This window comes from Sceloporus occidentalis, unplaced genomic scaffold (assembly GCF_023333645.1).
Source record: "Sceloporus occidentalis isolate IW3139 unplaced genomic scaffold, rSceOcc1.0.p SCAF_60, whole genome shotgun sequence".
Lineage (NCBI taxonomy): Eukaryota > Metazoa > Chordata > Lepidosauria > Squamata > Phrynosomatidae > Sceloporus > Sceloporus occidentalis.
In genome coordinates, this window is record NW_028317040.1 from 1,662,024 (window position 1) to 1,682,253 (window position 20,230).

Genomic DNA, 20,230 nt, shown 5'->3' on the forward strand with positions numbered 1-20,230 from the left:
GAGGCATTCCAGCGACACCATTTAAGTTTAGGAGGCGATCGTCGATCGCCTCCTAAACGCTTTTAAAACGGGCGTCCGCCGCCATACAAAGTATGGCGGATGTTGACGCCCCGTGGAGGGGCCAGAGATGGCCCCTTCGTGCCGATCGCGGCGTTGCTGAATGCCTCGAGGTCGAGGCATTCAGCAACGCTTTTTGGGTGCAGAAAGCGATAGTAGATCGCTTTCTGCACCCGTTTAAAGACGTGCCGGTCCTGGCACGTCAATTGTCGTAAAGCACATGCTTTTCCGTGCCGTGCCAGGACCGGCAATTGTCATTAAGGGGTTAAATTAAATATATATAAACATAAAAGTAAACATAAAATTAAACCTAAAATAATATATGAAATATTAAAATACGTGAATATTGTATGTAATAAAAATCTATATAAATAAATATAAATGTAAATGTAGATATAAATATGGAGTTAAAATTGCTCGATTATAAGACGACCCTGATTATAAGATGACCCCCCAAAATTTGATTATTAATATATGAAAAAAAAGAAAAAGCCCGAATATAAGACGACCCTATAGGAAAAAGTTTTACCACTAAATGTTAATTCATGTAAACTATGTGAACTATTTTTTTTAATAAAAGCTATGATTGAGAAAAATATTTTGTTTTTATTTCCTTTTTTCCCCAACCTGTCCCCCGAGTTATGCACATCTGCTCCTAGGCTTGCCACTCTGCCCCAGAAATGCCTTATACCCCCTATATGCCAATGTGCCCCATGATATGCCTTTTAACCCTCTATGTGCCAATCTGCCTCCACAAATGCCTTATACCCCTATATGCCACTCTGGCATTTAGGGGGTTAAAAGGTGCAGAGTGGCATATAGGGAGGTATAAGGCATTTCAGGAGGCAGAGTGGCGTATAGAGGGTTAAAAGGCATTTCTGGAGGCAGAGTGGCGTATAGAGGGTTAAAAGGCATTTCTGGAGGCAGAGTGGCATTAAGGGGTTAAAAGGCATTTCATAGAGCACTCTGCCTACAGAAATGCCTTATGAACCCCATTTAAACACCCTCCCTCCTCCAAACTTACCGGTGCTTCTGAGTCCCCGGTGCGTAGCCGAAGCAGCAGGTAGACGTCTACGCGATTCGCGTAGACAACTTCCGCTGCAGCCGGAAGGAGGTGCGGTTAGCAGCGGGGGTTGTCTGCGTCCATCGCGCAGACCTTCCCCGTCTGTCAGAGATCACGGGGGATCCAGGTCCCTCAGTAGCTTTAGTTGGCAGCCTATTTTGTAGGTATTTTGGCTGTCTGAACAGCTTCTCCACAATGTTTATCGGGGAGTCCTGCATCCAAAAGCATGCATCTCACCATGCCCATTAGTGATGTTCTTTCTTTCTGCAACTCCATTTTGTTCTGGTGTATATGCAATAGACTTGCGCATTCGTCTTCGGGCGAACATGAAAACGAGCACGAAGAGGCCGTTTTTTTTGTTCGTTCCGAAGACACGCCGAAGAGAATACAGTGCCGGCAAAACGTAGGAGAAGACGAAGACTCACAACCACGAAGAATCGAAGATTCTTCGTGATCGTCTTCGTTTTTGCCGCGCAGCCGCCAAAATTTCAAACAGGAGTGAGCTGATCTCGTCTGTCCAATCAGCTCACTCTTGTGACGTCACGCTAAGGGTCTCGTCCAATGCCTGTGCTGCTGTTTTTTGAATTCTGAAGGCGCCTTTATAAGACCAGAGCTTGCCTGAGAGATCCATTCATTTTTCGCTGTGACTGCTTTGGCAACACTGCTGTGCTGCATCCGAGCGTTACAGAGAGAGATTGTTCTGTTCTGTGTGAGACTGGTAAGCCTTAGCCTGCCATTTCTCACAGTGTACTTCATCCTCACTTCAGTGCTACTTAATATAATTAATAATAATAATTTGATTAATTTAATTTTTTTTATTTAATTTGTCATCAACTGTAGTGTAAGTGCTGTTGAGTTGACAGTGCACCCAGTGCCTCAGTGGCACTGGGGTGCCCTTGCCCTGGGCTGGCACTAGTGCCTATTGCCTGTCCTGCTTAAATAAATTAAATAGAATTTATAAATAATAATTTAATAGAATCTATAATGTAATAGTTCATTATTATATATATATATATTTGTCAGTCATATATATATATATATTCTATAGTATACTAGTGTAGAGTGTACTGTAGACATTCATCTACTAGTGTCTAATTTAAAATCAGTAATATTAATTAATATAATTAATAATTGAATTCATTATAAAATTATATATATATTTGTCAGTTATAGTTAGTAATAGTATACTAGTGTAGAGTGTACTGTAGACATTCAAGACATCTACTAGTGTCTAATCTAAAATCAGTAATATCAATAATTCTATAATTCTTTCTTGTCTTAATAGTTAATTAAATTAGCTATAAATAAAAGTAATAATATTAAATAATTACTACTAGCGTATAGTTCAGCTAATCTTATTAGTACTGGTGCTGCAGCTCTATAGTTTGTGCTTTGTTTTAGCAACAGCAAGAGACCAAGTCAATTTTTCTTAATTAATCTTTCATTTTATTTCATTTGTTTTGCTCACCTCAGTCCATCAGTGAAGTGAACTTGTTGGGCTAGTGAGTGCAGCCGCATAAGTGCTGTGTTTTTTTTTGATCAGCAAGCAGTGACGTTAACTGTTTTGCAAAGATTTTCTCATTTATTTTACATTTTATTTCAATTTTATTAAAAGTACCCTTAGTGTTTTGCTCACCTCAGTCCATCAGTGAAGTGAACTTGTTGGGCTAGTGAGTGCAGCCAGCAGTGAAGCTAACTGTTTTGCTGAGACATTTTATTTTATTTCTAATTCTTTTCAAGAAAAATTGACTGTGACGAGCTGTACTAAGCAAAGCTTCAAGCTACTAGCTGTAGTACTAAAATAATTCTAATCTTCTTTAATCTTAATCTATAATATATGATAAATAATATATAACAATATAAATTCTAATTCATAATCTATAATATAAGTAATTCTAATTTCTAATTCATAATCTATATTCTTCTATCTATAATACATAATATATAAGTAAATTATTTCTAATCTATTAATATTATATAACTTAATATTAATTAATAAATCATATACTGAATCTGATTTAACCTCACTTTAGCTTAGTGGGTTTGAGAGCGTCTGCCTAGAGGTAGACTTATAGTAAGGAAATATAGCTTTAGGCTAGCATAGTAGTAGGCTAAGCTCTTAGGCCCGTGTAAATTCAAATTAAAAATAAAATACTGCTAGTTATTAAATAGTTAATCTTGAGTTAATAATTTAAATAACTTTAGCACTTTGGCAGATTGCACACAGCACAGTGCAGTAGTGCATAGTTTTACTTTTTAAGCAGTAGCACTGAAGAGAACTTCCTCTAATTTTTTGTCTTTAATTCGTTTTTCCTTTTTTTTAATTTTTTTTTTTTTTTTTTTTTTTTTATAGTTTTTTAAACACTACACTACACTACACACACAACACAAAATTTGAAATGGATCCTCCTTTTGGGACTAAGGAGGGACAAGCTCCATCTACCACCGCCACCACCAGCACCACCACCAGTTCTAAGATGCAGCCTTTGCGTCAGTCTAGTCGGCCAAGTAGGCCAAGCTCTCGCTTATCATATGGGGAAGCATTGCTTGAAGGATCATCAAGTAAAGGAAAGGCACCAAAAGCAGGCAGTAGTAGTGCGGCTAGGCCCACAAGCTCTATGGTTTTTTACGGAAAGCCTAAAGCACCAGAAGCACGTTCAAAGTTAAAGGGTAGCACAAGTAGTACCAGCCCAGTGACTAAAAAGAAGTGCCTTTTGCCCCAAGCAGCATCTTCCCCATCCACCAGCAGCATGCAAGGTACCAAGCAGAGCCAAATTAGCAGCAAGACTCAGAGGGGTCCCAAACCAAAGCGATCTCATTCCTTTGTAGGGAAAACCACCACCACCACCACCCCCACCTCTACCGCCTCTACCACCACTAGTGCTGCGCCTACTGTTCCCACTGGTACCGCCACGCCATGTCCTCCTAGTACCTCTAGCAAGCCACCAAGTCCTTACAAAATTTTTGTAAAGACAGTTAGAGAGAGGGCTACACATAGTGGAACTCCACCTAGCGAGGTAGCAGAGGAGCCTGAGACTGAGAGGCCAAGTGCAGAGTCTATTCTTCCTGCTCGCACTACTACTAGTCACGAGTCTCACGACGATATCAGTCTTAGCTCCAGCCTAGCAGGAATTCCATTCGATCTGGCTAATGAAGAGCTAGACTATGAGCCAGAGGAAGTAGAGGAGATGAGTGGTCAGGAATCAGATTCCTCAGGGAGCAGTGTCCAAATGACTAGTGCACAATTTTCCCCTGAGCCTCCACCTTCTCCGCTACGATCATCACCACCACCACCACCACCAGCAGCAAAACCTAGCAAATCTAAAGCAATTAGCAGTCCCACTATGGCCAGTACTGTTACCACCAGTCCCACCACCACTAGTTCTGCCTCTGTTCATCCACCCCGAGCAGTAGGAGCAGCACCCAAGGCACACTCCAAGGCTATGCGCGCCCCAATTTGGGAGCACTTTGAAAATGTTGAAGAAGGGCGCTATGGAAAGTGCAAACATTGTGGGAAGCTAATAAGCAGAGGGAAAGTGTCTGGCCATTTTACCAGTGCTAGCATGAAGCATCACCTCAGCACTCAACACAACGCTGTGCTATTGGGGAAAGATGCAGAGGGAAAACTTAGTGCAGGCAGCATAGCTGGTGGCCGTGGAAAAACCCCAACAGCTTCTTCTTCTGAGCCAATAGCAGCAGCAGCAGCAGCAGCAGCAACTAGTGCTGGCAGCCAGAGACCAAGGCAGGTTGGAGCACTGCATGTCCAGCCCACCCTGGAACAATTTGTGGCATTCCAATCCAAAAGGTCAATGCCCAAACAGCAGGCCAATAAAGTAACGCGACTGATTGGTCAGTTCATTGCTGTTGGAGGGGCATCCTTCTCTATGATCGAAGGGGAGCCTTTCAAACAATTGATGGCGGCTGTGGCTCCACAATATACAGTTCCGTCACGTTCCACTTTCAGCAGGAACATTGTCCCCTCATTGTATCGGTCCTGTGTTGCAGCAGTGAAAGAGGAGCTTTCCAAGGCTGCTGGTCAGTCTGTTCATTTCACTACAGATTTGTGGAGTGCACCTAGCGGCCAGCATGCCTTTCTTTCTTTGACAGCACACTGGTGGCAGCCCGGTGTGTCTAAGGAAGCTGCTGCAGCAGGCTACCGATCTTTCCTTCTCCATGCAGAAGTGATGGATGAAAAGCACACTTCCCAAAACATTCTGCATGCGATGAGGAAAATGTTTAGCCTTTGGGTGGGAGCAGAGGCGGGCACCAATGTTGAAGTTGGTTTTGTGGTAACTGACGGAGGTGCCAATATGGTGAAAGCGCTGCGAGATGGTCATATTGTTGGTGTGCGCTGTGCAGCCCACATCATCCATCTTGTAGTGAAGGCAGCAATGTCAGAAGGAACTAATGTGGCAGCAGTAGTTCTGTCCCGCTGCAGAAAGATCGCTGGGCACTTTCACCATAGTGTTAAGGCTAGCCAACTTTTGAGGGAAGAGCAAGAGAGGTCAGGTCTTCCCGTACACTGCCTACGTCAGGATGTCAGTACACGGTGGAACTCCACGTTAGACATGCTCGAGAGGATTTTGGAGCAGCAGAGGGCAATCCATAATCTTGCCTCAGAGCACAATATTGGGATTACCTCTCCATTGAATAGGGAGGATTGGACAGTGATCGCCCAGCTAGTGGCAGTCCTTAAACCATTCAGGGATGCCACAGAAAATTTAAGCTCAAACACTGCCAGTCTGGCCCAGGTAATCCCAGTGTTCTCCCATCTAGGCAGCAAGATGGATGTGTTCCTTGGAAACCGTGAGGCTGTTCAAGGTGGCACTCTACATCCTGACATAGCAGCCATAGTCAGGAAGCTGAAGGATCTGCTAAAAGTACACCTTCGCAAACGAATGGAAGAGAGTCCCGAAATGATGCTAGCGTGCCTTTGCGATCCAAGAATTAAGGGAAAGCTAGCTTTGAAATTTAATGTTCTCAGTAGCTACCGGGAGCAATTGGTCAACAAGGTGCGTGACTGGCAGCGTAAAATGGGAATGCTGTCCGAGGAGGGAGAGGTGCAGGAGGAGGAAGAGATGATGTGGTCTGCTACTCCTAGCAGCAGCATCAGCAGCAGTGCCACAAGCAGCACAACACAGCTGAGTGGAGCAGCTGCGTTTTGGGAAGAGGCACTTGGGAGTATAGTTGGACCATCTGACAGAGCTAGCAGCAGAAAGGAGAGTAGTGCTGCTGAAATGGTCAAACTTTACCTCTGTGAAGTTCCTTCTGCGCCTAATGTTGATCCTCTTAGCTACTGGGATGAAAAGAAGAGTGTGTGGCCTGCACTCTCATGGGTTGCGCAGCAGCTACTATCATGTCCGCCAACCACTGTTCAAAGTGAGCGCGTGTTTTCTATGACTGGAAACATACTGAGTCCACAGCGCTCACGCATGGCACCTCATCTGATGGAGCAGATTGCCTTCCTTAAATTCAATCTGCCCAAGTTGGGTTACCCAGCTCTTAGCTTGGAAAGTTAATTTTTTTTATCTGTAATGTTTAAGGTAGTTTCTCCCCCTGGTTGCACGTGTTTGCGGTGTGGCAACGTCTGCTACCTCCGCCGGTGTAGCCAATTTACGCTAGGGCCTAGTGTCTGAGTTCTGGAAGTCCGCTCCCAAACGCCATGGACTGACAGACTTTCATGCTTTGCCCTGGGGTGAAACAGGTGAGCGGGTCGTCAATTGCCCACTCATTCACCTTTTTCCTTTTCCAACGGTGCTGCTGGTGGTGGTGCCAGCATCTTTTGCCAGTTCGCTTCCTGGCTGAAATCATGCCTCAAATGTCCCTAATGGAGAGGGTAGTTTCTCCCCCTGGTTGCACTTGCTGCGGTGTGGCAATGCCTGCTACCTCCGCCGGTGTAGCCAATTTACGCTAGGGCCTAGTGTCTGAGTTCTGGAAGTCTGCTGCCAAACGTCTAGGACTGACAGTGTTTGGATGCTTTGCTCTGGGGTGGAACAGGTGAGCGGGTCGCCAATTGCCCACTCATTCGCCTTACCCAATTCTGCTGCTGCTGCTGCTGGTGGTGCCAGCGTCTCTTCTCTGCCAGTTCGCTTCCTGGCTAGTGTCATGCCTTAAATGTCCCTAATGGTAAGGGCAGTTTCTCCCCCCTGGCTGCGTCTGTTTGTGGTGTGGCAACGCCTGCTACCTCCGCCGGAGTGGCCAGCTTATGCTAGGGCCTTGTGTCTGAGCTCTGGAAGTCCGCTGCCAAACGTCTAGGACTGACAGTGTTTGGGTGCTTTGCCCTGGGGTGAAACAGGTGAGTGGGTCGCCAATTGCCCACTCATTCGCCTTACCCAATTCTGCTGCTGCTGCTGGTGGTGGTGCCAGCGTCTCTTCTCTGCCAGTTCGCTTCCTGGCTAGTGTCATGCCTTAAATGTCCCTAATGGTAAGGGCAGTTTCTCCCCCCTGGCTGCGTCTGTTTGCGGTGTGGCAACGCCTGCTACCTCCGCCGGAGTGGCCAGCTTACGCTAGGGCCTAGTGTCTGAGCTCTGGAAGTCTGCTGCCAAACGTCTAGGACTGACAGTGTTTGGGTGCTTTGCCCTGGGGTGAAACAGGTGAGTGGGTCGCCAATTGCCCACTCATTCGCCTTTCCCAATTCTGCTGCTGCTGCTGCTGCTGGTGGTGGTGCCAGCGTCTCTTCGATGCCAGTTCGCTTCCTGGCTAGTGTCATGCCTCAAATGTCCCTAATGGTAAGGGCAGTTTCTCCCCCCTGGCTGCCTCTGTCTGCGGTGTGGCAACGCCTGCTACCTCCGCCGGAGTGGCCAGCTTACGCTAGGGCCTTGTGTCTGAGCTCTGGAAGTCCGCTGCCAAACGTCTAGGACTGACAGTGTTTGGGTGCTTTGCCCTGGGGTGAAACAGGTGAGTGGGTCGCCAATTGCCCACTCATTCGCCTTTCCCATTTTTCAATGCTGCTGCTGGTGGTGGTGGTGCCAGCATCTCTTCTCTGCCAGTTCGCTTCCTGGCTAGAGTCATGCCCAAAATGTCCCTAGTGGTAAGGGCAGTTTCTCCCCTCTGGCTGCGTCTGTTTGCGGTGTGGCAACGCCTGCTACCTCCGCCGGAGTGGCCAGCTTACGCTAGGGCCTTGTGTCTGAGCTCTGGAAGTCCGCTGCCAAACGTCTAGGACTGACAGTGTTTGGGTGCTTTGCCCTGGGGTGAAACAGGTGAGTGGGTCGCCAATTGCCCACTCATTCGCCTTTCCCATTTCCATTTCATTATTTTCCTTCTGATACACAACCAACCAAACATAACACACACAATAACACAAATAACACAGTGACATAACACATAACACACATAACACATATAACACAGTGACAAGTGACAACACACATAACACACATAACACATACACGTACAATGCAAAAATCACAAGGACCTTTCCTCTTGTTATTTGTCCTGGCCTTCATTTCTACACTCACTAGCATTAACGCTATAACTCACACTTCATACTATAACATTTTTCCATCCACATACCTGCCAACAGACCCAACTTTTTCAGGGACAGTCCTGCTTTTTTCCAGTCCTGTCCCATCTAATTTAGCTAAACTAGGTATGCAAATACACGTTGGTAGTTATAGCTCGGTAGGTAGCACTAGTATAAACATTAAATAAATATAATAAAGTACTAAATAATAAATCTAACTTTAAAATACATTTAAATAAACCCCTAATTTTTTTTTAAAACCCATTAAAATTAAATTATTATTTAGACATAATACATCTTTAACCAAAGCAGTGCACTGCTACTAATCTTAAACATAACCGTACATTAACCCTAAGCTATTTTTTAGTTCTTGTCCAACATTTTTCCATCCGCATACCTGCCAACACACCCAAGATTTTGGTGGACAGTCCTGCTTTTTTCCAGTCCTGTCCAGTAAAAGTTGGGTTGTTGCAAAGTATGCCATTGTAAATAGGTAGCAAATGTTAGGCATGTATTACAAGTGGTCCAAAATCAATTTAAAAATGTAAAATAATCCCTATTCTTTTATTAAACATCTATGGATGTGTGATTGTGTATGATAAACGGAGGCCAAGTTCCTTGGAGCATTTGTCTCTAGGTCATTTTGTGTACAGTACACCTCAGTACGTGTGTGCAACTCTATTGGTCGTTTCGGCAGGGGGCTGGCCTGCCATCAACGAATGAAGTGCGTTCTGCAATTCACTAGTTGATGCCAGACCAGCCCCCTGCCGAAACGACCAATAGAGTTGCACACACGTTCCTTCACGGCAGCTGCTGCTGCTCCGATGTGTTGTTAACCCCGTATTAACCCCTGCAAGGCAACCAGGAAGGAAACGAAGATTAAACGAGCACGAAGAATGTCCGCGAATATTCGCCCGAAGAGAAGACAGGAACGGGCGAATATTCGCGGAATACGAAGGTTTTTTCCCCCCCGAAGACGAGCACGAAGACGAACACGAAGAGCCCCCTGGTGCCCAAGTCTAATATGCAATTGTGAGTCGGTGTTCTATTCCTTGTTCTCTTAGGTATGTCTCTGTGTGTTTGGACATGTACTCACCACCAGTGTTACTTTGAATTGCTTGGGGTTTTCTGTTAAACTTATTTCCCACCTTTGCACTTTTGTCTATGAGTAGCACACTTTTTCATATTAATGTTCCTAACCAAATTTTTCTTGAATGGCATTTGAGTCACGGTGTGCAAAGCCTCTGTGCCAAAGTGCTAAGTAGTTGCTCTCTGTATATTTCTTAGCAACATTGGCTCTCTCTTTTTGCAAATCTAGAACAAATACTCCATCCTTCTCAAAACCTTTCCAATACACATCACTTTTAAATGAGACCAAACACCCTTTATTGTTAAAAATATATAAACGCCTTTCTTGTTAATGTTGATACACTTAGCATGTTCGGCTGACCATGTAATTTGATGCAGAGGCCATCTCTGTTGTATCCTGATTTCTTTGTCTGAGGGCTTCAGCTCTTATGGAGCTCATTAAATTACCCAGAGTTCTTTCATTTTGCATTAAATGTGGACACAAATGTAGGAGCAGGATAGAGAACGAAGAACTAAGCCCATTTTAACTGATCATTTAGCACTTGTCCCGCTGTAGCTAGTTTGTCCATCACATTTAATAAATCTGTAATAAGTTTGTCTGCATCTCCACCTTCACTTAGTCTTGTGGTAAAAAGGTCTTTGAAAAGTAATACTTTTTTCTGTGTCTTATCTTCCCCATATCATTTCTGCAAGGCTTTAAGCATATCTGCAGCAGTCTTTCCATTTCTAATATGTACTATTTCATGTGGTAAACACGGAATAATAACATTTCTTGCCTTAATATCTTTTGTGCTCCATGCTGCAATCTCTGCACCTCCGGTTGTAGGCACCGGCTGGTCCAAGGGCAAAAGCGCACCTTCTACCTCAAGCTGGCGTCTTAATAGGAAACACCATAAGTGGTAATTCTCTGGAGCCCTGGTTTCAGTGTGTTTGCAGTGGTTAAATTGTTATTCAATTTTTGTTAAGTAACTGAGCCCATAACCCTTTTGTTGGAATATTTAATCTGCTAACACCAAATGTTTCTTTAGGACAACAGGCTTACTTTATTCTGTCTTTTCAAACACACTGAGAGGACTTTCAAGTAACCAAGACAAGAAAAAGGAAGTGAAATAATATAAAAGGAAACAGCATAGACCACCAGAGAGCAGAAGAACACAAAAACAAGATATCGCCCCCTAATGTCCGGCAGCAAGCAGAGCTGATTCTGTTTTCAACAGAACCTTCGATTTCAGGTCTGACTAAAAGATGAAAAAAAAACCTTGTCTTATAATGAAACGAATACGGTATATTGTGATTATCCCTGTAGCATGAGGGCCAAAAATGTAACAGTCCTCTAGGGCAATCAGGCTCAGGCACACCAATTTGTAGCAAGCAGTGCTTTATTGCTTTAACTGCTCAACCAAAACAAAAATCATAAAAGAAACAACCTAGCTCCCAATTGGAGCTCTTTCTAACAATACTATGCTGTCCCAGACTGACCAGCCTAATCACCCACTAATCAGACCTCCCAGTCAGATCCAGGTAAACCAGGCTCTGCAAAACCTCCTCCTCCTTTCTCTTCCCACCACAGTCTCCCTGGGGGGTTTAATGCCCAGCACCTTTGCCTGATGCAGGCTCCATATGAATCCTGGAGTGGATCCTGCAAACCTCCAGCCTCTTGTAAATGAACCACATTTGTTTTAATATATGCTTTTACAGTTGATATATTCTGTGCTCAATTAGAGTTAATCCTGTGGTGAAGCTATAACCCGCTCCTAATTTATTGTTTTTGTGTTTTGTTTATTTTTATTTTCATTTTGGTCTGTTTTCTAGTGTTGTCTGTTTGCCACCAGACCTGACTAAATTTGTTTCTGAACTTTTTGTGAACCGTCTAGTTTTTTTCAAGACACGGTAGGTTCCTTTGGCAGAAGTAACCATTTTAGTCCTTTGTCAACATCAACACCAAGATGTAATAATGATGTGGGTGATAGAAAGGTCCATGTTATTAAGGCTACTTTCAGGAATGGAAGCATCTATTGGAGTAACTCATCCTACTGTTGCTCTCACGGACCACCGGAAACAGATAGTTATATTATAAACGGGATCGCTGGAATATATGAATATTGAGAAAACAATTGTAAAGAACCTTATCAGGGTCGGCTAAAGACATTGTGCTGCCTAGGTCCAACAATTAAATCCTGCCCTCCCACCATCACCACCACAAAATCTATTCCCACAGTCACCCAGAGTGGGTGTGGGTATGTGCCAAAGAATCCTTTCTACTTTATCTTATTTACATATCCATTATAATTTTTATTATAACTTTCAATTCTATTTTGTTGGGTTTCATTCATATTTTGGCTGTTTACTTGTTCTAGCAGTCATACATTACCATTTAAATTTGGTTATTACCTTTCCATTTTTGCATCTTTAAGCCAAGTAGATTTGTCACTGGTATATCCTTTAAATTGGAGTAACAGTACACTTTATTATTAATTGAAAATATTATGATATGAAGAAGCTAAATTAAACAATGTGTGGTATGTAATATTAAATTCTAACGGTTATTAGTGCTATAAAAGTAAAAATGTATTATATATACATATTAGTTATGTAATATGTTCTAATAGATCACTATGCACTGAAGTATTTGATAACGTTTTTTCAGTCACCTCACAAAAAGCAGCCACAGTATATTGGATACATAGTATCAAGAGCTGCAAATTCGGTTCAATCCACAAGGTGTCGCTATTCCCTAATGCTTAAAAGCAACATTGTATTTTTCCAAATAGTAACTTTTGTATCAAGACATTTGATTTTCAATTATGTAGTAAAAAGAATCTTGTAGTGACTAAGGAGATATTATTTCCCGCTTCTTAAAACTGTTTTTGTTTACTTTTCATTTCGGTTTTAGATACATAACCATTTTTTTCACCACATGCATTAGTTCACTCTATTAGATTTTTGAGTGAAATAGAAACTGTAAAATTGCAAATTGAAAAATTGTGTTAAAACCTACTGTGATTAATTATGCACAACTTTTATTGTTCACTCTTGATTGGTGGTTTAAGTATGTGATGTTAGAACTATGCCCAAATATTAACTATCTAATATTAGTTTATGAGTAAGCACCAGATTAAGTTGCGAAACATGTAAAACTTTTGTTTGCCACTCATTACTTTGTTCCTGTACAGGCTAGCAAAGTTCCCACTGGATTGCAAGAATGCATGTCTTATGCCTTTTTCGGCCTTTTTGTCCCTCTGAAAACCTGACAAGCCTATGCATGGATGGTATCACTGTACTGAGGAGATGTTGCTGAACACATTTTGTGGTGCTGTTTGGCAGTGATATATACCAGGCGCTGAAGATTTATACCTGAATTAAAATGCGTGTGAAAAAAACCACAACAAAAAAATACTACCACAAAATTTGACAAAGGCTGGTGGTAAAATGAGAAGAGTTAAAATAACAGCATTTGAAATACTCTGGAGCATCTAGTTTTCAAAAATATATGGTTTGGTGGGGCAAATTGAATTTGCTGGCTTCCAAGATGTCGCAAATAGGGCGTGTGCTGAGGATGACCAGATAAAAAAATGGTTTTTAAATTGCAAAATGCTACTTGTCCTTATTGCCCTATAACATTGGGTATTTCTAAACTTAGGACAAATATTTGAATTTATTTAGAAGGTGTTTTCATTAGCTTTTGTAGATAGGTAAATTATTTTTCAAATAAAAGTCAGAATTTCTAAAACAAAATCACTATATTTTATTATTATTTTTTTTAGAATAAATTAAATGATATTATCAAAATAATGTTATCTAATGAAAGCCCTACTTGTCCTAAAAAAAATACATAATTTGTATGGTTACAGTAAATAAGAAAGAAGAAAATTATAGCTAAATACAAACACCCCAGAAATGTTAACAGCAATTGGCATGAAGCGTACAAAAATGCAATTGCAGCTCTGTCCTTAAGGGGTTAAAAACGCGTATGAGTGTAAACAGTTGCTGTCAACTTTTTAAAATAATGCCATTTTGGAATGTCTGTTCTGTTGCCCACACCTAGCATTATTTGTTGTGTCTTTTCACATACTTAGGGGCACTCAGGGTTCTCCTCCAAATTGTATGGTAATGGATGCTGCTGATCAGCTCCTGATCCAGCCTTAAAATCATAGGCTCACACATTTAACGGTAGATGTGAGACTTGGTCTCGGTCACAGAAAACACAATTGTTGGCCTCATGAAACATACAGTGCACAGTGACTCCTAACTACAGACCAGAGATTCATGATCTATAGAACTTATTAATTATTTTATTAATCTTAATCCTAACATTTAATGTTCTCTCTCTGATCTTGATATTTGATCTCGTTAGCTTTTCATTTCTTCTTTCTCCCACAAATACGGCAGAACCAGCATAGTTTGGTTGTAGTGGTGATCTCTGTGGAGCTGGCGGGTGTTGATGTTTTTTTTGGTTTAAAGCAGAGTAAGAGGCTCCTCCAGAAATTAGGGCTGTCCTGCAAAAAATCAGAACCATTTCATTCATTTTACAAGATGAATCTGTGGTATTATTCATGGGTTTGTGTTAATTAGAGGCAATTGTAAAGAGCATAAAATATGTGCATTGATAAACATTTATATTTAGATTTAGTGTTTACCTGATCTGCCCCCTCTGTAGCATCATCACTGTAGTCGCTCACTGTGGATTCTCCCAGGTCTATTTCAACAAACTGGCAAGCAAAAAAAAAGAGGAAGGGTTAAATCGAGATGAGTCTAGAGGAAAGTGAAAAAATAAGTAAAAGCATAAAAACATCCTAAACATTTTACAGTTTTGAAAACTGGTCACCCTGTCCTCATTTTCTATTTTGGACATGTTTGAAGCTGGCCATTTCACTTTAACCCCATCAAATCATTTATTTTGTGCCACAAATGATCTAACATCGTCCTGACCTCGGACAAATCAGGGTGGCTCCTTTCCCCGGCCACAGGATGAAACGTGGCACTAAATAATGGAGATTAAGGATTTGTATAATCATTCAAAGCCTTGTATATGGTGAAATGTTAAAGCCACACTCCAACCATCTTGAGCACATGATAGATTTTGCAGATGCAGAATTCTCTCAAATATATTTGGATTTGTCTATTAATGTGTTTATTAATAGAGGTTTTTATTTAGCAACGGCTGTTTACCTGATCCTCAAGCTCTTTCTTTGTGGTTGTGTCAATGTCAGGGACCTTTTGAGGAAAGTAAGAAAGAGAAAGGAGTAAATCAAGTTGCTGAAATTTTCTGGGCCTGCAGAAAAGTGGAAAAAATACATAACACAAAAGGGTAATACTCACTGTTTTGCACAGGTTCTCATCTGAGAACATCTGGTACCAATTATCTGTTATCATTATGGTGTCTGCAAAAACATCAGAGTCCATCTCCATGGATAATGAAATACGTGGCTAAAAGAAACAGAAAAAAATTATGTATGGTCAGCCTTGTATATGGGAGGGATACGGGAGCAAATGTGTGTGTGTGTGTGTGTATATATATATATATATATATATATATATACATACACATACACACACACATAAGCCTCATTAGGCTCTGAGATTGACTGGTGGCTTTAGGGTGTCAACCTCAGCCATTTTTTTTAAAACACATATACATCTCACTCTGTTGTACAGCGCTGCAGAATATGATGCTGCTATATAAATAAATCAGAATATGTTGCTGGCTATTTAGATGTAAAATTCCGCCTGCTGCTGTATGTGGTGCCGTACTTTACACAGGCTGGTCAGCAACATGTGAAATGCATATGAATCCTGAAAAAAATGGCCAATGAGGTCGCCATATATGCCTTCAAATAGGAGAACTGACAGTAGGTCAGAATATGAATGTAAGCAGGATGGTGAAATCTGTACAGTTATAATAATAATTTGTTAATAGTTAATAAGTTCTGTTAACATTTCTGAAAAAAGTTTCACCAAGTTTTTCACACTTTCTTCACTACTTTCTATTGGGCTGCAAAACTATCACCAAAAAAAAGATCAACCAGTCGGGATGAGGTTATTAGGTGAGATTTATGCAGCTCTGATAGCACCGCTAATAGACAATACTGTAAATGAATTCACATTTTGAACACCACCTCTTGATTCATCCTAAAAATGCTAACATAAAAACATAGAGCCTGCCAGCAGATTGGCCCCATCCGGCCCATCTAGACTCAAACATTTATTAGACCGTGGTCTCGTCTTTAAGAGCCATATGCGTATCCAACACATGTTTAAATTCCCTTACATTTCATTCATTTTACAAGATGAATCTGCGGCATTATTCATGGGTTGTTGTTAATTAGAGGCAATTGTAAAGAGCATAAAATATGTGCATTTATAAACATTTATATTTAGATTTTGTGTTTACCTGATCTGCCCACTCTGTAGAATCATCACTGAAGTCGCTCACTGTGAATTTTCCCAGGTCTATTTCAAGAAACTGGCAAGAAAAAAAAAGGAGGAAGGGTTAAATCGAGATGAGTCTACAGGAAAGTGAAAAAATAAGTAAAAACATCCTAAACATATTACAGTTTTGAAAACTGGTCACCCTGCCCTCATTTCCTATTTTGGACATGTTTGAAGCTGGTCATTTCACTTTATGACGTGCCACAAATGATCTAACATTGTCCTGACCTCGGACAAATCAGGGTGGCTCCTTTCCCCGGCCACAGGATGAAACGTGGCACTAAATAATGGAGATTAAGGATTTGTATAATCATTCAAAGCCTTGTATATGGTGAAATGTTAAAGCCACACTCCAACCATCTTGAGCACATGATAGATTTTGCAGATGCAGAATCCTCTCAAATATATTTGGATTTGTCTATTAATGTGTTTATTAATAGAGGTTTTTTATTTAGCAATGGCTGTTTACCTGATCCTCAAGCTCTTTATTTGTGGTTGCGTCAATGTCAGGGACCTTTTGAGGAAAATAAGAAAGAGAAAGGAGTAAATCAAGTTGATGAAATTTTGTGGGCCTGCAGAAAAGTAGAAAAAATACTTAACACAAAAGGGTAATACCCACTGTTTTGCACAGGTTCTCATCTGAGAACATCTGGTACGAATTATCTGTTATCCTTATGGTGTCTGCAAAAACATCAGAGTCCATCTCCATGGCCCTGGATAATGAAATACGTGGCTAAAAGAAACAGAAAAAAATTATGTATGATCAGCCTTGTATATGGGAGGGATATGGGAGCAAATGTGTATATATATATACACACACACACACACACACCACAGCTTCATTAGGCTCTGAGATGGACTGGTGGCTTTAGGGTGTCAACCTCAGCCATTTTTTTTTAGAACACATATACATCTCACTCTGTTGTACAGCGCTGCAGAATATGATGCTGCTATATAAATAAATCAGAATATGTTGCTGGCTATTTAGATGTAAAATTCCGCCTGCTGCTGTATGTGGTGCCGTACTTTACACAGGCTGGTCAGCAACATGTGAAATGCAAATGAATCCTGGAAAAAATGGCCAATGAGGTCGCCATATATGCCTTCAAATAGGAGAACTGACAGTAGGTCAGAATATGAATGTAAGCAGGATGGTGAAATCTGTACAGTTATAATAATAATTTGTTAATAGTTAATAAGTTCTGTTAACATTTCTGAAAAAAGTTTCACCAAGTTTTTCACACTTTCTCCACTACTTTCTATTGGGCTGCAAAACTATCACCAAAAAAGATCAACCAGTCGGGATGAGGGAATTAGATGAGATTTATGCAGCTCTGATAGCACCGCTAATAGACAATACTGTAAATGAACTCACATTTTGAACACCACCTCTTGATTCATCCTAAAAATACTAACATAGAAACATAGAGCCTGCCAGCAGACTGGCCCCATCCGGCCCATCTAGACTCAAATATTTATTAGACCGTGGTCTCGTCTTTAAGAGCCATATGCGTATCCAACACATGTTTAAATTCCCTTACATTTCATTCATTTTACAAGATGAATCTGCGGCATTATTCATGGGTTTTTGTTAATTAGAGGCAATTGTAAAGAGCATAAAATATGTGCATTGATAAACATTTATATTTAGATTTAGTGTTTACCTGATCTGCCCACTCTGTAGCATCATTACTGTAGTCACCCACTGTGGTTTCTCCCAGGTCTATTTCAACAAACTGGCAAGGAAAAAAAAGGAGGAAGGGTTAAATCGAGATGAGTCTACAGGAAAGTGAAAAAATAAGTAAAAGCAGAAAAACATCCTAAACATATTAGTTTTGAAAACTGGTCACCCTATCCTCATTTTCTATTTTGGACATGTTTGAAGCTGGCCATTTCACTTTAACCCCATCAAATCATTTATTTTGTGCCACAAATGATCTAACATCGTCCTGACCTCGGACAAATCAGGGTGGCTCCTTTCCCCGGCCACAGGATGAAACGTGGCACTAAATAATGAAGATTAAGGATTTGTATAATCATTCAAAGCCTTGTATATGGTGAAATGTTAAAGCCACACTCCAACCATCTTGAGCACATGATAGATTTTGCAGATGCAGAATCCTGTCAAATATATTTGGATTTGTCTATTAATGTGTTTATTGATAGAGGTTTTTATTTAGCAATGGCTGTTTATGGTTGCGTCAATGTCGGGGACCTTTTGAGGAAAATAAGAAAGAGAAAGGAGTAAATCAAGTTGCTGAAATTTTCTGGGCCTGCAGAAAAGTGGAAAAAATACTTAACACAAAAGGGTAATACTCACTGTTTTGCACAGGTTCTCATCTGAGCACATCTGGTAAAAATTATCTATTATCCTTATGGTGTCTGCAAAAACACCAGAGTCCATCTCCATGGCCCTGGATAATGAAATACGTGGCTAAAAGAAACAGAAAAAAATTATGTATGATCAGCCTTGTATATGGGAGGGCTAGGGGAGCAAATGTATATATATATATATATATATATATCTATATATCTATAGATATATAGATATATATATACATACACACATTAGGCTCTGAGATGGACTGGTGGCTTTAGGGTGTCAACCTCAGCCATTTGTTTTAGAACACATATACATCTCACTCTGTTGTACAGCGCTGCAGAATATGATGCTGCTATATAAATAAATCAGAATATGTTGCAGGCTATTTACATGTAAAATTCCGCCTGCTGCTGTATGTGGTGCCGTACTTTACACAGGCTGGTCAGCAACACGTGAAATGCATATGAATCCTGAAAAAAATGGCCAATGAGGTCGCCATATATGCCTTCAAATAGGAGAACTGACAGTAGGTCAGAATATGAATGTAAGCAGGATGGTGAAATCTGTATAGTTATAATAATAATAATATTTTTTTAACAGTTAATAAGTTAACATTTTTGAAAAGGGTTCACCAAGTTTTTCACACTTTCTCCACTACTATCTATTGGGCTGCAAAACCATCACCAAAAAAGATCAACCAGTCGGGATGAAGTTATTAGGTGAGATTTATGGAGCTCTGATAGCACTGCTAATAGACAATACTGTAAATGAATTCACATTTTGAACACCATCTCTTGATTCATCCTAAAAATGCTAACATAGAAACATAGAGCCTGCAAGCAGATTGGCCCCATCCGGCCCATCTAGACTCAAACATTTATTAGAACCTGGTCTCGTCTTTAAGAGCCATATGCGTATCCAACACATGTTTAGATTCCCTTACTGTAATAGTCTCTACCGCTTCCACTGTTCTATTTAACTTCCTTACATTAAATCTAGTTTTATGGCTGGGCAGGTAATTATACAACCCTTTAACAACAATTATGCAACATAACCTGTGATGTCACCAAATCCATGAGCAGAAGCAAAGATGGATAATATTGGCCCCAGAGCCAATTCCAGATTAACGATACATTTGACAAGGACCTATCGCTAAACCCAAAACTCTGGAAAGCTCCTATTACATCGTGTTAAATGCCTTTAAAAAACTAGACCTCTGAAGCAGCTCCATACATATAAATAAATGGAAAAGATTTGAATGGCCAATCAGGATGAGGGAATGAGCTGCATGCTGGGTAATATTATTTCAGACAATTAAAATATGAAAGGTAATCACCTAAAATATAAAGCTTAGCTATAGAACGGCTTCTATGTTCTGGTAAATTCCTGTAACCTTTTGTTTGCTGGTTGTCAGCCTGCGGAGGTCTGGGGGGTGATGGTTGTTACACTTTAATGTAAAATACAGTAAATAAACTTACCTTTTTCCACATTATCTCTCAAAAATTCACTCTCTATCTCCAAATCTGCACTTCTGAGCAAAGCCAAGCGAATGCTTGTATCTCACTGAACAGGTAAGTGCAGGAGTGTGGCCACAAGCCCTGTGCATATAGAACTTGGCAGAATATGACATCATAAAGACCAAGAGAAAGAGACATGGGAGCAGTGACAGTTTGGCTGCAATTTAACCCCTTCATGAACAAGTATTTTTTTATGAAACATTTCTTAAATCATGATTAAAGAGATTTAACAAAGGAGAGGAGGGAAATTCATTACAAAGGAGGGGAAATGTTAGAACAAGAGGCCATAA